Source organism: Haliotis rubra, unplaced genomic scaffold, assembly GCF_003918875.1.
Source record: "Haliotis rubra isolate DU_JTF1 unplaced genomic scaffold, ASM391887v1 Scf760, whole genome shotgun sequence".
NCBI lineage: Eukaryota > Metazoa > Mollusca > Gastropoda > Lepetellida > Haliotidae > Haliotis > Haliotis rubra.
The window spans coordinates 27,472-43,137 of NW_025767480.1; positions in this window are offsets into that span (position 1 = coordinate 27,472).

The following is a 15,666-nucleotide window of genomic DNA, read 5'->3' on the forward strand; positions in this document are numbered from 1 at the left end:
TACTGACAACGACGACAGCACGCGATTGAGTCTACATCCGTTCTGCGGCTCACTATTACAGATATTGAACATTTTTGGGACAGCTCCCTGAAGATCCAGTTCTGGATCAGGTGGTTAGGCTCGCTGACATGGTTGACACTTCATCGTATCCCAATAGCGCAGATCGATGTTCGTTATGTCAATCACTGGAATGTCTGGTTCAGACTCTGTTATTTACAGACCGCCCTCATATAGGTGAAATATTGCTCAGTGCGGAGTAAAACAACAAACAAAGAATGCCTTTGAGAGCTGAAGCTTTACTTAAACTTTTGACAATGACTTTTCAACCATGTACCCCTTTTCAGGTTTTTGTGTTGTTGTTTTGCCTGTGTGTAAAACTAGCTGAATAAATAGAGATTACAAAACGAGTGGGTGTTGAATATGGAAAATGTTCTAACGAGATATTTTTGAACATTTTGATTTATTCACGAGCGAAAGCTTAATCAAGCAGACGACGCCGGATGTAAACAAAAGGGGAGATAACTTTGTCACGACTACTTGATATAGAAGAAGATATACAATTTAAAATATTCAATTGAAAAATAATACTAATTCCCTGGACACAGAAATTGAATTTTGATTGCCCACAAACCTAATGTTTTTTTTGGTTGACATTTTTTGTGAAAAACTGCTTGAATGGAGTTATAATGTGAATTTAAAATATCGAGGTGGCACCAGAAAGGTCACTCGCACTCGATCAGCTGATTGTAAAAGTAGTTATGCATTATGACGTCACTATCGTTGAATAACCTAGTTTGGTTACACAACATTCGTTAAGTAACTTTCAACTGGTTACACAGCACCTGTTTCAAATAACCAAACTTATCTCATTACGATATTCAGAACACGTGTGTAATAAGGAGTCGTAAACACGTTGATGCAACAAACGTTTATGGGTGGTAATATTTGTACTGGATGGACATTGCCCGGTTGCCTGTTGTCCTGCTCCGATCATATTACAGTGATCCGTTGCCGACCTGGCTTGCCATATCACAGCAGTCACTCATATTGAAGCGCTGTTCCGCCGTCATTTTTTAGCAATGTTATGAGGGTAATAATATCATATATTGTTCTGATGTTAATACGCACATCTGTTACCCGTTACTTATATACACACAATACCACCTGCACATGGTGCAATGAACTCGTTAATGTGCAGCAGCCGCCATGTTTCTGCTGGCTCATTTGTCAATGTCAAAACTGTTTGAATGCATGGTAGCCTTTCAGCTTTACATCTGGGTCATGAAGATATTTACTGGTGGAACTATATAACTCATCATGTCCGTGAGCGTCTTCGAATCAATTGAAACTGAAGCTGTCACATCCACGAATGTTAAAGGAAAGTAGTTATTGTCAAAGTGACAACTAATTCTCTGCCATAAACACATACATGTAGCATGGGTGTAGAATATAGATGCGTGTCAGTTCATGCTGCCTCATAAGGACACACGTGTCATGGCGATATTCACTCAAGTAAGTATATAATTCACAATATCCGTGAGCGTCTGCGAGCCATTCAATACAGTTTAATTCTTTATTGCATGAAAGGTCATAGGCCAATACAAAAGAGATACATATTAACAATGGCATATGTAATCAACTTCTAACTAACCAATAAATACCTTAAAGGTCACATGCAACCAAAAAATCAAACATAATTACAACACAATTATCACTTATTCATGACATATAATATACATTGCTGCTTATGAAAAAACATATAAACAAAATTATAAGCCTAATATCGCAAATCAAAAGTGCAATATTGTGTACTTGGGTTTGCTTCCCCAAAACGAAGCAGCCGGGATACCGAACCCAGTCAGAGCGGGTGGGTGTGCACTCAAGTGTAACGGCTTGTTCATTTGCAGATGCCCTACGGCTCATTGTGTGTGTATATATCGAGATGTTTGGTTTTGTAAACACATGCTCATTTTTTGTGTATAACAGTTTGCAATCAACAGACATCATAACATGTCATGTGTTCAAGTATCACACCTGCCTGTCTGTGTAATTACATAATGTAAGTTCAAATTGCATGTGGTCAGTGATAGCAGTTGTGTATTGAATATTGTCATTAGCAGACAGGCAGGCAGACACACAGGTGTCAATAAAACAAGACATTGAGTTTTGTCTGTGACAACGACATATTTATATCACAGTTAGAAATTCTGTCAACGCTAAATAATGACATTGCTATTAAGTATCGAACTGAGAAAGTGACTCGGTAAGGAGAACGTGTGGTGAAATAGACAAATGAAATTATATTAACAGTTAATTTACTGTCATAACATATAAAAAGCTCGCGCCTGTGAGATATCAACTAAACATTTAAAGGCCGGGTGGGACAACTTGGGAATGGCCAGCGAGTCCTAACTTGACACATAGAAGGAAGCGAGCTACAAAGACATATTTTATATCATTGGAAAGATCTCGGGGAGATGAACTCAAAAAGTTCATGTGCCAGTGCGCGCACGTGTTCATAAGCTCACAAATGGGCTCTGAAAATGCATTTCTGCAGAAATTACTGGCAGAATTAACTTTTTCCGCAGAAATTTCTGGCAGATTTTTTTTTTACCGCAGAAATTTCTGGCAGAATTTTTTTTTTCCGCAGAAATTTCTGGCAGAAATTTTTATTTCACTACCAGAATTGTCTTAATTGAAAAATATTAGACACCATTTTAGGATAAATCAATATGGACTTTATTTAAATGATGTTACTTTCTCCTGTAAACAACTTCAAGTGGGAGGGGATAATGGTTCCCAGAAGTAGATCGCCGCACAAATCTTACAACGCATATTTTAACATCTTATCAAGACGAAATGAAAATAAAAATAATATGGTGATTTTTTTTATACATCTTTTATTCACGTTCTGTATAACATGAGTTTCACTGGACGAAGTTACAGTCATTTCATGTTAGACATTAGCCCTGTTGCCAAATGTTTCAGAGATAGATCCTCTCGGAGAAATATGTGTCTATATATATATATATAAATATTTGTCAGGGTTGAGATTGCGATCTGATCGGAGATTCTACCAGTAGAGACTTCGCAGTCTTTACCAGTATCCTACTAGTAGAGATTGAAATCGGATCCTACCTGTCAGATGCGATTCTACCAGTACAATTTCCAATTCAACTGGTAGAAACCCTGATTGTTCTGTAGGCAAACAACACTTTATTTGCTGAACAATAATATTCATTTGTTATGCATGTTATTTTAATATGTGAAAAATGTAAAGAAATTCAAATAATTCCATATCAATGTATCTCACTTTAATACAAATTGCATTAATTGATAATGTCCTAATCATGACCATTTTGTTGATACAAACTATGGTTTCACATATGAAAAAATCATATGTAGGATCAGAATGGAGCTTCCACTGGTAGAGATTGCAATTGCATAGGTTATTCTATATAATAAGTTTCTACCAGTACTGACTCTGCTTGCAATCTCTACCCTGGCATATATATCATCTCTCTATATATACATTGTATATAGTTTAGGTGAATGAATTCATGTATTCAAATCATTGAACGCTTATTATTAGCATATATTCTGAACAACATGAAAAACCCTCAGTATTTTCCTATAAATATAAATGCATTCAATATGTTTGGACACATACTAGATACATAATAACAATATTTTATCATTTACATATTCCTAGAAATGCCTCCATCAACACGCTCAACATGACCAGCGTACCGAACTGAGATGATAAACAATACCTAAGCGACAATGTATCACTGTTCAAAGTGACAATACCCGAGAAAATCTAATTGTTTTCACACCTGATAATTTCTTGTTTATGGGGCTGTCCCTACAAGCGGCCACCGTCCCGGTTCGGTTGTCCCTGGTGGCCACAGCAATTAACAATTGCGTAATCCAGAGAGCGGCCACTCAGGGGAAAACACCAAAACAATGTCGGGTGGTGCCGCATGGACAATACACGTCTTTTGGGTTCTATCCAGTAGGTTTTATCGGTTCAGTTAAACACCAGATGATGATATTTTGTTGATTGTAGGAAGACATTAACAGAGACCTTTGTAATGAAACATACATTTGGTCCGCACAATTAAATTTCACAAGTCATAACTTTATAAATATTCTCTTTCATGTATTCAAAATACTTTTTTTCTAAACGATGCATAGTTTGATAGTTTATCCATGTATATTGTGGTATTACACAAATATGCTATTAAGCAGCATGCGCAAACATATTTAAGTCATATGTCTGCACCCCCAAGTACTTACAATGTCGTATCGGAAATATTCATTGTCCTGCAGCAACAACAGGTGTGCATTGTCTGCCGATTTCAAATAACAATATCAACCGGCATACCATGCAGATTTTATGTGGTACAGGAAAAGGTAGGCAACGGCTCAGTGTCCAAGCAAACATATGTTGCTGGGTAATCTACGATAAGGGTTACTATAATTCATTGCAAATGACAAAACTCTATTAGAGAGGGGTAATCATAATTATCAAAGGAGCAGGTGCCCACTCTTTGCACAGATCAGACTTTACAGGGAATAAGTAAAACAACATGTAGGCGTGCATCAAAGGGATTAACAGCAACAACTATAGGATAGTGGTAATAAAGCAGTGACAACAGGAGGAAGTCAAATGTCCAAGAAGTAGAAAATATACATGGCTGGAATGCTCTGCTAAGTTGTTGCTCTCAGTTCATTGTATGCAGATGGGATGAGATATCCTTCATCTCTGTTGATGGAGGGCTTGTGTCCGCGGATTTGAACTGCTTAATCCATGTTGATGTATATATAAGTCTGCTACAGCACCTCAGTCTCGCTTGACAACGGTACAATCCGGTACAATCCTATATAATATAGACGTTGTCATCCATGAAGCGAAAATGTGTTGAAAGAACGATATGAATTTAAGTCACTAACGTGAGGCTCTAAAATCATATGGTGGTGTGCAAATCATATGCGTTTAATTCGTGATTGGTATATTTTCTCATGATATTATTGTATGATTAATCGTTTCCTTTCACACTCGTATTACAACACAAATCATAAAATAGATAAGATCTATATATTATGATCTCAGTAGCAACAGCATGGAGCGTGTTGTTCAGTGACAAAACAATGTGAAAATTCATCGAGGAGATACTTTGTCCTTAACCACCTCAGCATATATACTATACTTCACGGCAATGACGATTTATCTCCTTTAGACAATGAAAACCTTATAAAATCCGTTCAGAATTATATAACTGAAACTAACCGCTTTACGGAATTCAAGTAACAACCTATAAACATAAAATGCACTTGGTGTCTTGTTCTTTATTTTCTTTTCTTTATTTTCTTTGTTTTGATTCATTCATTAATGTCCTAATGTCTGCTCCATAGAATTAAGTCAAGATAATAACGAACTATATGCGGAGAAGCATTGACATAGGCCATATGGCCTGTTTGCTAATCCTATTTCCATTTTGTCATGTCGTGTATTATGAAAAATGTAAACATTAATGGAAATTTTAAAAAATACTGTTTAAATCACAATACTGTATAAATCTCGAACAACCTCTGCGTTTTGCAGGTATATATCGTAGCTCTTTCCAAACGTATTCATCAAGTTTCATTCACCATTTTATCTAAGAAAATTTTGATACCTTTTCGATAGAACGTAGACATTATAGTTTGTTGGACCACTGACTTCAAAATACCGACTTTATGCATTTCATTTGTGCAATGGTACATTATGTTTAGCACTATCTATGTGCACAAACCAGCCGTTTCAACACATTACCTGAAGAGATATTTTCATAAGCAAGTTTTGCTCTTTTACTGATCCAATGTATAGGTTGTTTATTGCAGCGGCAGTGTTAGGTAAACAAGTCTTAGAGATGTGGATGAATGAATCATTAGGACTGGTATATTTTCAAACAATTTAACACGATATTTTGTAGGAATCCTGGGTGACTAACATCATTTAAAAAAATCAGTGGTGACTCGACATTCACAATTGTCTCTAATTTCCCAGGAATGCGACAGCAAAATTGCTAATAAAAGCATACGGTCTTTTTGATAGCAACTTCTTGTTAATTGCATAGAGCAACGTTTCTTTGTAGGTTCTCACACCATGTTCAAGCTAACGGTGACAAAAACCAAGTGATTAGAATGATCGAATGCTGTGACAAACATCGTGTACTTGAATAACAAGGGGTAGATAATTGGACGAGGCCAGGTGGGAAGTAAGAACAATAAATAGCACAGCCATGAAGCCGATAAGCAGGACGGATTAAGTTGTAAAACAGTCATAAAAACGGGTGCTGATTGAAGTCTATAGCTTGGTCAGCTCTTCGTAGGCTATGGTATGTAGTACCCTTCGTCAGTCACTACTCGTCACACGTTGCTTTATGCAAAGAACAAGAAGTTGCTATTAAGAAGCCGCATGCTAGAATGCCAATGAAACATACAATCATAATTGCTGTTCATGACGTTGTTGTATAATTTGTATATATATATACAACCTACTTTATCTGACCTCGTACACCTGAAACATAGTGTATCGAATAGGTCCAACACAGAACTGAACCAAAACATCTAATGTCATGATGATATGAATTGCTTAAATTCCTCAAACCGGTCTTTGAGGTAATAACAGAAGTGTATATAGTTTTAGTTTCCTGATTATGAATCAGTTATTGTCATTCTGATGCAAATACCCCAAACCCAACAAGATCAGATCCAGATCAGTTGATCACACTGATTGCTAATTACCTAAAATAAACAAGAAGTGGCCCACACGCAGGTGTCTCATAAATTATCTGATACAGGTGAAAGGACGGTCAAATACACACTCTCCCAAATAATTAGCCATTACGAGTATTTACACAGGATGGTATTTGTCGGGATCGTTTATTACTGCTGTCTAGAACACATGTTTTCTACCCGCATTACGTTATTACACAACATAATGCAGGATTTGAAGAAGTGAAACATTTCAAGTTTTATACAATATGTATATACATACATCCCTGTCTCAGTTCACAACATTATAATACTGTAATCAGAACCCTTGACCTAAACACTCACCTACTACCTATGGAAGATTCGTTCTGTTAGTTCATTCCCGGGAAGACGACAACTGTGATGTTTAAAACAACAAATCAGTGAAGCATGCAAGGATTTTCAAGTCGACTGCCTCTGGAGAACACGGAGGTTCTGTGTGATTTTAAGCAGATGGATGATACTAAATTGTTAACCGGTAAATAAATGAAATACTCCCACGAACCATTATTTACACCCCTTAAAACACATATGACATTTTTATCCGTGACAAGTTTATCGATAACAAATAATTTATATACATTTGAATGTCAGCATTCAACTGTAGAAATAGTTTAAGTGCAGTTCTTATCTAGGCACATCCATGATATCCGCGATGCAGCATTGTGTTTGCGGCTCACTCGAAACATGTATCCTATCTATACAGAGACACCTTCCTCCACGTGAAGTTGGAATGAACTTGCACTCTAACTGCTGATTTGCCATTTCGAAAGTGATGCATTGGATTGCGGATAAGCAGGATATATACCAATAATAACTAGTGAGTAAATATCAACAAATAATATAGTGAATTAAAATCAGTGTCAAAGGCAATCAGTAGTAGTGAGTTGAAATAAATCAATGTCAATCAATAAGCAAACAAATCATTAGTGATTTAAAATCAGTGTCAAAGGCAATCAGTTAGTCGTGAGTTGAAATCAATCAATGTCAGTCAATAAGCAGTGAGCTGAAATCAATCAATGTCAGTCAATAAGCAGTGAGTTGATACCAATGGAAATCAACAACCAGTGAGTTGATATCATGTTCATATTACAATGTGAGTTGATATCATGAAAATGAACACCGATTTCGTTATGCAGTTCAGATTATAGTATAACCCACCTCACTAATCCATTAAAACAACACGAGTCTACCTCGGCGAAACATCAAAGGATTTTCACTGTAATACCAAATGTCGTCTAAGGGGAAGACACCTAATCCTGATTCGATTATTGCAAGACTGTTTGAAAAACAGCTTCATTGTGGTTTCAAGATTACACATCTGCCATATACAATTTAGTGTTCCAATGTACAGTTCGACTGACTCTACAAACAATAGAGATACATAAACCATACCAAAGGGACAACGGGACTCATGTCAGAGATGAAATGACTACAACTTAGCGCAATGAAACTCATGTAATACAGAGTGTGAATAAACGATGTATAAAGAAATCATCAAATTATTTTCATTTCATTTCGTCTTGATAAGATGTTAAAATATGCCTTGTAAGATTTGTGCGGCGATCTACTTCTGGGAACCATTATCCCCTCCCACTTGAAGTTGTTTACAGGAGAAAACAACATCATTTGAAGAAAGTCCATATTGAATTATCCAAAGATGGTGTCTAATTATTTTCAATTAAGACAATTCTGGTAGTGAAATGAAAATTTCTGCCAGAAATTTCTGCGGGAAAAAAAAATTCTGCCAGAAATTTCTGCGGTAAAAAAAAAAATCTGCCAGAAATTTCTGCGGAAAAAAATAATTCTGCCAGTAATTTCTGCAGAAATGCATTTTCAGAGCCCATTTGTGAGCTTATGAACACGTGAGCGCACTGGCACATGAACTTTTTGGGTTCATCTCCTCGAGATCTTTCCAATGATATAAATTATGTCTTTGTAGCTCGCTTCCTTCTGTGTGTCAAGTTAGGACTCGCTGGCCATTCCTAAGTTGTCCCACCCGGCCTTAATTAGAAAAATAGCTCACACCAAAGCCTTCACCGAGTATTCACCCGACAACCCGCTTCCAAGTTCCGCGAACCTATTTCACTGTGCACGTGCTATGAGCGCAGCCCTGCTGTTGAAACCACTTGAATTCCCCCCAAAGGCTGGGGGAAAATTAGTGAATCGTTTGAACTACGATTTCGCGCGGTTTTTTTCATCGTGTTATTTTTCAACTTTATAAGTTGAATTTGCATTTTGGATGATTTGTCCATACCGAAAGGTATCAGAATCTGCAAAGTTGTGTTTTACGTTGCATGTGACCTTTAACAAAATGTATTGTAATTAAATAAGGATACTTTGTGTTGGTTTGAAGGTTCTTCGCAGGAAATTAAGGAATACAATAATTTAACATTGATATGAGATAAAGGCAATGGTGGCAGATAGGGCAGTGTATTGCCCCCAAACTTCGTATTGCGATATATTGCGATACACCCTTCTGTATTGCGATACGCAGATAAATGTATGATTTCCCATTTCATATATATGAAAAAATTCAACTGAAACTAGCTTACACCGTGTCCTCCATCGACCCACCTATACTATTTTTATACTTAAACTTCTTTAAACAGCAACGGGTGTTGAACTTCACATAATTTAAAGAGTTTAAGATTTTACTGCACCCATCTGTATTACTCAAGAAACACAATCATGTCACATGATCTTGAAGAGCACATTCTTATCAAAACAATGATTTATGCACCCATGTCTTTGTGTAAAAGTATTATTAACATTACTTATTTCACGAATGGCGTTTGGTACACTTTCTCATAAAGGAATGATTTAACAAAACACTCACGATGGGCAAAGTCACGCTGTATCAGGTAAAGTACACTTTCTTTAGACTGAATAGAATAATGAAAAAAAATGAAACATGAGAAATATTTAAGAAATACACTTCGCTCTACCACCATGTATAGTGTAATAAAACACACTTTTGCCCTGAAGTATTATAACGTTAAAGCACTCGGACGCAAGCGTCCTCGTGCTTTAACTATAATAGTTCAGGGCAAAAGTGTGTTTTATTACACTATACATGGTGGTAGGGCGAAGTGTATTTCTTTTCTAAGATGCCAAATTGAATACTTTCTAAAGATAATTACGATTAATTTAAGGCAGAAAACAAACGACGGTGTCGGTGACCTAAATTGAGAATCCTCGCACAGGGCTAACTGGCGTGCTGTTCTATTGATGTGTCTGCCCCCTACGTTGAGACGAACGTTACCAGAAAAAAACCAATGATAACAGTTTGATGACGGTTTACGTTCGGATAAAATATCTTCTCTGAATTATTTTAATTACATCTGTCATTAACGTAAACCATATGGGGCAATATGAACGTTGCATTTCTACTACCAGCGAAAGTTTAGATCAGTACATCCAGAGGAAGTTGAGTAGTCAAGCGACATTCCACAATTGCATTGTGGGAATGTAAACATTACGAACGTTACCGTGTCGCTGAAAACTTGTGAGTCGAAATGACACTTTTAACATAAACGTAATGTTTCCACCAGTGATGTTAGCTGCGTGAAGCAACAGCAAACCAAGAAACTGGATGCAACGGTGTAGTTTACTGTAGGAGGCCGTACGAGTCGATGACAACTGACATGCATCGTGACGTCGCTTACATTGTGACGTAATATAAAATGGTTCGATTACGAGGGGGCACACTAGAATTGCGCAGTGACGGGATAACGTCATTCAATTGTTACGTCATCAAAAAACTATACCTTTATTGTCTGATAATGTATTTTTCTTTCGATTGTTCTAACCGCTAGGCATCTTAGAAAACCTTATAATAAGATTGAAACATACGTTTATCAAGGAAAATATCAGCTCGTGAATCATTATCGCTGTCATACTCCATTTAGCATTTTTTGGTCTAATCCAACTGTTGATAAATACCAAAGGTATAATTATCATGTTATTCAAATAATACAACTTCAAATTAAGTAAATTTATTTCTAAGGTGACGTAGAACAGGTCAATGAGTTGCAACAGCTTGGAACATATTGTGTCAGCTTGAAACTCGTAAGTGAAAAATGTGTATTTTACTGAAAATACTTTTCAGATACATGGTTCATATGATTAAAGGAATTAGTTAGTTCGAAAAATCTCTTTACTAAATGGGATGTTTAAGGTTTTTGTTTACAAACTTAAAATGGGATGTTTAAGGTTTTTGTTTACAAACTTAAAATGTGCATATAAACGACGAAGGAGACGTAAACTCCCGCTATTTTAATCCATTTTTAAGATGCCATAATATCCCCTTACCTATTTCTTTTAAAATTTCATTTGTACGTAATCAGAAAATTGTTATATAAAGATTAAATAGAGAATCTCACCCGAGTGTCTTTTGATATCAAACATATCACCACGAGTTGATAAAGTAACAAATATCCGAAGCTTGCCGAGGATATGTTTACTTTTATCAACGGGTGTTGATATATTTGATATCAGAAGACACGAGGGTGCGATTCTGTTTATCATCAAAAATCACTCTTCATTAGTTTGCAATGAAAGATGTACATCTCTGAACACAGTACTGTCATTAGATTGCAGTGCAGCGATGTCATAGCATTGTGACGTCATCAAGTTCATGACGTCATGGCATTGTCAGGGCATTGAGCAAAATCTACTGTCAAAACGATATCTCCTAGGAGATATAACACTCGAGAAGATTCCTTTGATGGTGGGTATTGTTCCAAAGCTCTAATCATCAATAATATCACAGCAACTTTGCCAGGAGTATTTTAGCACTTGTAAGAAGCGATTTTATTGGATAAAGATTGGTTTCTAATGACGCTTTTTCGCCACAGTTTGCTATAAGGTTCATGACTGGTAAAAATCATGCTCGTAAGCCGATCATATTACAACAATGGATACCGTCCTCTTAAACGAAAACTTTTAGACAAAGGTTTTGGGTACAATATTGCTATTCTGAAGGTGTTAAGCAACAAATCGCCATATATACGTAAATTGTGGAACTTATTGGACGTATCGTGCTAGGTGGCGACCTGTGACAAATATTCTTTGTGCAAACGTTTTTCTCATTAAACATTGTGTCCGAACATGAAGATCGAGGCGACCAAAGCCGAGATATTACTTGACTTACATAGCAAGATCGCACTCTAAGTTACTATGGAAATAGTAACTTAGACGTACGTTTGACAACTTGAAAACTGTTGATTTTATTCATTAGTTTATTCAACTTTAATGATTTCCTCGAAACGTCCATACTTTGCTCTTTGACAACTTTAAGTGGACCCGTAGCCAATCATTTGGAAAGACTTCCGCCCAATTTCCGCCCATTATCAGCACCCATATTACCTGAATATACATATATATCTTTTTCCTCGCCATTAAAAGTTAGGGAGTATACGGGCGGAAGTCTTGTGTGCGGTGTTGAATGGGTTAAAATTGAACAAATAAACCTTTGGCGATATACCGGTATGTCATAAACGTATCGCGATACGTAATTGTTACAATTTCGTATTGCGGTTTACCGGTATACCGGTAATACCATGCAGCCCTAGTGGTAGATAATTATGTCTTAGATTTCCATATACAGACAAAGAAACATAAAATGGAAATTATATTCAGTAGTGTTACAAAAAGGGCATAATCTGTGGTCCTTGTCAATAGAAAAATATCTTCCACGGTTAATTAAGAACTATTCTGGAAAGTATAAAAGCATTACGAACATTACTGAAGCCCAAGTTAGCTAAAAATAGTTCTAGGTTAAGCAACGACTTACATTGACGATATGAATCATGTCTAGAACTTTCCTAGTTGAACGCAATTCCTCCTTAAACATATCAATAGCCCGCACACGAAACTGTCTAATGAACATATTTACATTGCTAAGTATCTGTGATAACCAAATAAACCCCAAGACATATCTAAATAGTAAGGTGCGAACATGCAATGTCCAAATATTCTTATCAAGATTATACAGATGTAAAAGTATATCGAAAGCGTTTTTAGGTATCGATGTTCAGACATGTAAATTATTTAACACCAATATTTTAAACAACGACAGTAAGATGATATGTACAATGGAAATCTCCCACATTCACTATAAACCATAGCACTTGGTGTTGACAAACTTATACAGGTAAGCAAATGAATTTTGTTTATGGAATAATACTCTTTAAAACCCAATATTTCAGAGACATATAGTACAATCGCTTGTAGTGGAGGATCAACTAATTTGAAATATATTGTCGGTGTAATAACATCAAGCATAGGAACAACAGAGTGAAGATGTAAAAGAGCTTTCGTTGCTCTCCTCGCCAGGTTAATTACAGATTTATTCAGATTCCGTGTGTGAATCAGTTAAGATTGAAGCCGTTAATAGTAAAAGTGGCAACTAATCCTCTGCCATAAACATATACATGTAGCATGATTGTGAACAACAGCTGGGTGTAGAATAGAGATGCATATCAGTTCAAGCTGCTTCGACGAGCAACAAGAGCAGCATGTGCTAAGATAAGAAACCCTACTACACATTTGAAAGATCAGGATGAGGAAGTTTGACAATCACTTCTGTCCTTTGATCGGTAACCTTACTACGATGACGCACCGGACATTTCCAGCATTCGTGATCATGACAGCTTTAGTTGTTTATAGCATTGTAGTGAGTGTTTATGAATTAGGAACACAGGTGAAAAGGTCATGGTCAAAGACACAACCCATAAATGTCCACTTCACTGCCCAACCGGATGAACACAAAGCGTACAACTCGACGCAGATCACGAGGAATCATTTCCAAAACCAGAACGTGATGCGAAGATTCAACATCAGCCCCTATGGAAGTGATGTCATTGTGTTCCTCCGCATACAAAAGACAGGAAGCTCTACACTAACATTTCATCTGATTGACGACATTGACATTAGTCCATGGTGTAAGGGCGATAACAAAACAAGTAACAACTGCTATACACAGTGGAAGGATAATGTTCTTTTCCAGCCGCACAACTTAGGTTGGCCGTGTAAACTCCACGCAGACTGGACGTATCTTCATGAGTGTGCGGCCTGGGTAATGGATGTGCGTCACCGCCGACATAGAGAACGAAGGTATAGGTTCTTTATCATAATTTGGTAGGTTTCCCTTCAGTATATAGGAAACGGATCAATAAGGTATCGTCTGGGGTCATATATTGATGGAGTGGCTAATATGAGAGTTTAGGTGGTAACTACTTTCAGTGATCACAGATACAGCGTCGAATCAGAGAGCACCACAGGGAATCTTGATAAATTACTTGTTGTTGGATATTTGTTATCATTATAGTTGGAACATATTACAAGTTATATCAACACATATTACACTGTGCTGGACCAACTTGGAACATATTGTGTCAGCTTGAAACTCGTAAGTGAAAAATGTGTATTTTACTGAAAATACTTTTCAGATACTTGTACATCACGATGATAAGAGACCCCCTACGAAGGTTCGTCAGTGAATGGAAACATGTGGCCCGTGGAACAACATGGGCACAAGCCCTTGTATGCAATGGCCATTCGGCAACAGAGAAGGATGTGCCTCGTTGTTATCGCAGTAACAATTGGGCACACGTCACCCTAGACGATTTCATGGGCTGTCCATCAAATCTCGCTATAAACAGACAAACCCGCATGTTAGCCAACCTGAGCGTTGTTGGTTGTTACAATGCTTCCGCTTCCGGTCTCACATACGAGGAAAGACACGACCGCATGCTGGCAAGTGCAAAAGAGAACCTACGGAACATGGCTTACTTTGGTTTGACGGGATATCAAGAACTATCACAAATCCTGTTTGAGCACACCTTCAATTTGAAATTCGTTACAAAATTCAAGAACTCTCCATCCAATGAAACCTATAGTGGCAGATATATTCTACGTGATGTTCATCGTAAACAGATACTTTATATTAACAGGTTTGACGTTATGCTATATCAGTACGCGAAGGACTTGTTCTTCCAAAGATTGCACGACCAAGGGCTCTTGGCTTATATACTACCCATCAAAAGTTTAGACTCACTAGTGTAAATGTAGCCACTTACTTCAGTCAAGTGTTCTAAACTAGATTTCCACACTGTTTAAAGGTACTGTTTACATATGAACTGATGTATTGTAAAACAAATTCGTAACGTTGAAAATTATTTTTCATGAGCTCAATAAATCATGAAACTCAGTGAAAATTGGCGAATGCTAAACAAACCTTTACGCCAAAACGCAGCTGTTCACATGCACGATATTTGCACATGCTTTTAAAAAAACGCATGCATGATCCTCGTGCAATTCATCTGCATAAGGTTTGCAGATGGTTCCCCTAAGTTAGTGGAGATGTAACCGTATATATATATACATAACATATAGTGAGTGCTTTAAGTGAGTCTAAACTTTTGATGGGTAGTGTAAATTCGACACGGGTATTTAGAACACTCGGTTTTGAAAAGTCAGTAAGTAACTGACATACCGACATTAAGAAATATGAACGTTTCCGAGAGACAATTCTGGCAAATCTGGGAATCGAACCGCAGAATGTGGGATTCTGGCTGCGTATCCACAGCGTCTGCGAACATGAAGAGGCCTGTGCGTGTACAAATACCCCATATAACTGTCTATGGAAAAATGTAACTTAAATTACTGAAAAAATAAAGATCTTAAACTTAAACAATTATGTCATCGCCGCTTTCTTAGTACACTGCGGTATTCAAGGAGGGAGGACTGTGAAGGGATATGTCATGATGGTTTGAGTTAGCGGTAAACTCAATTCTGTTTAGACTAGTGTCGAACTGTTAAGAAAACATACATGCATGCATGCATGCATTCGGCATCTTC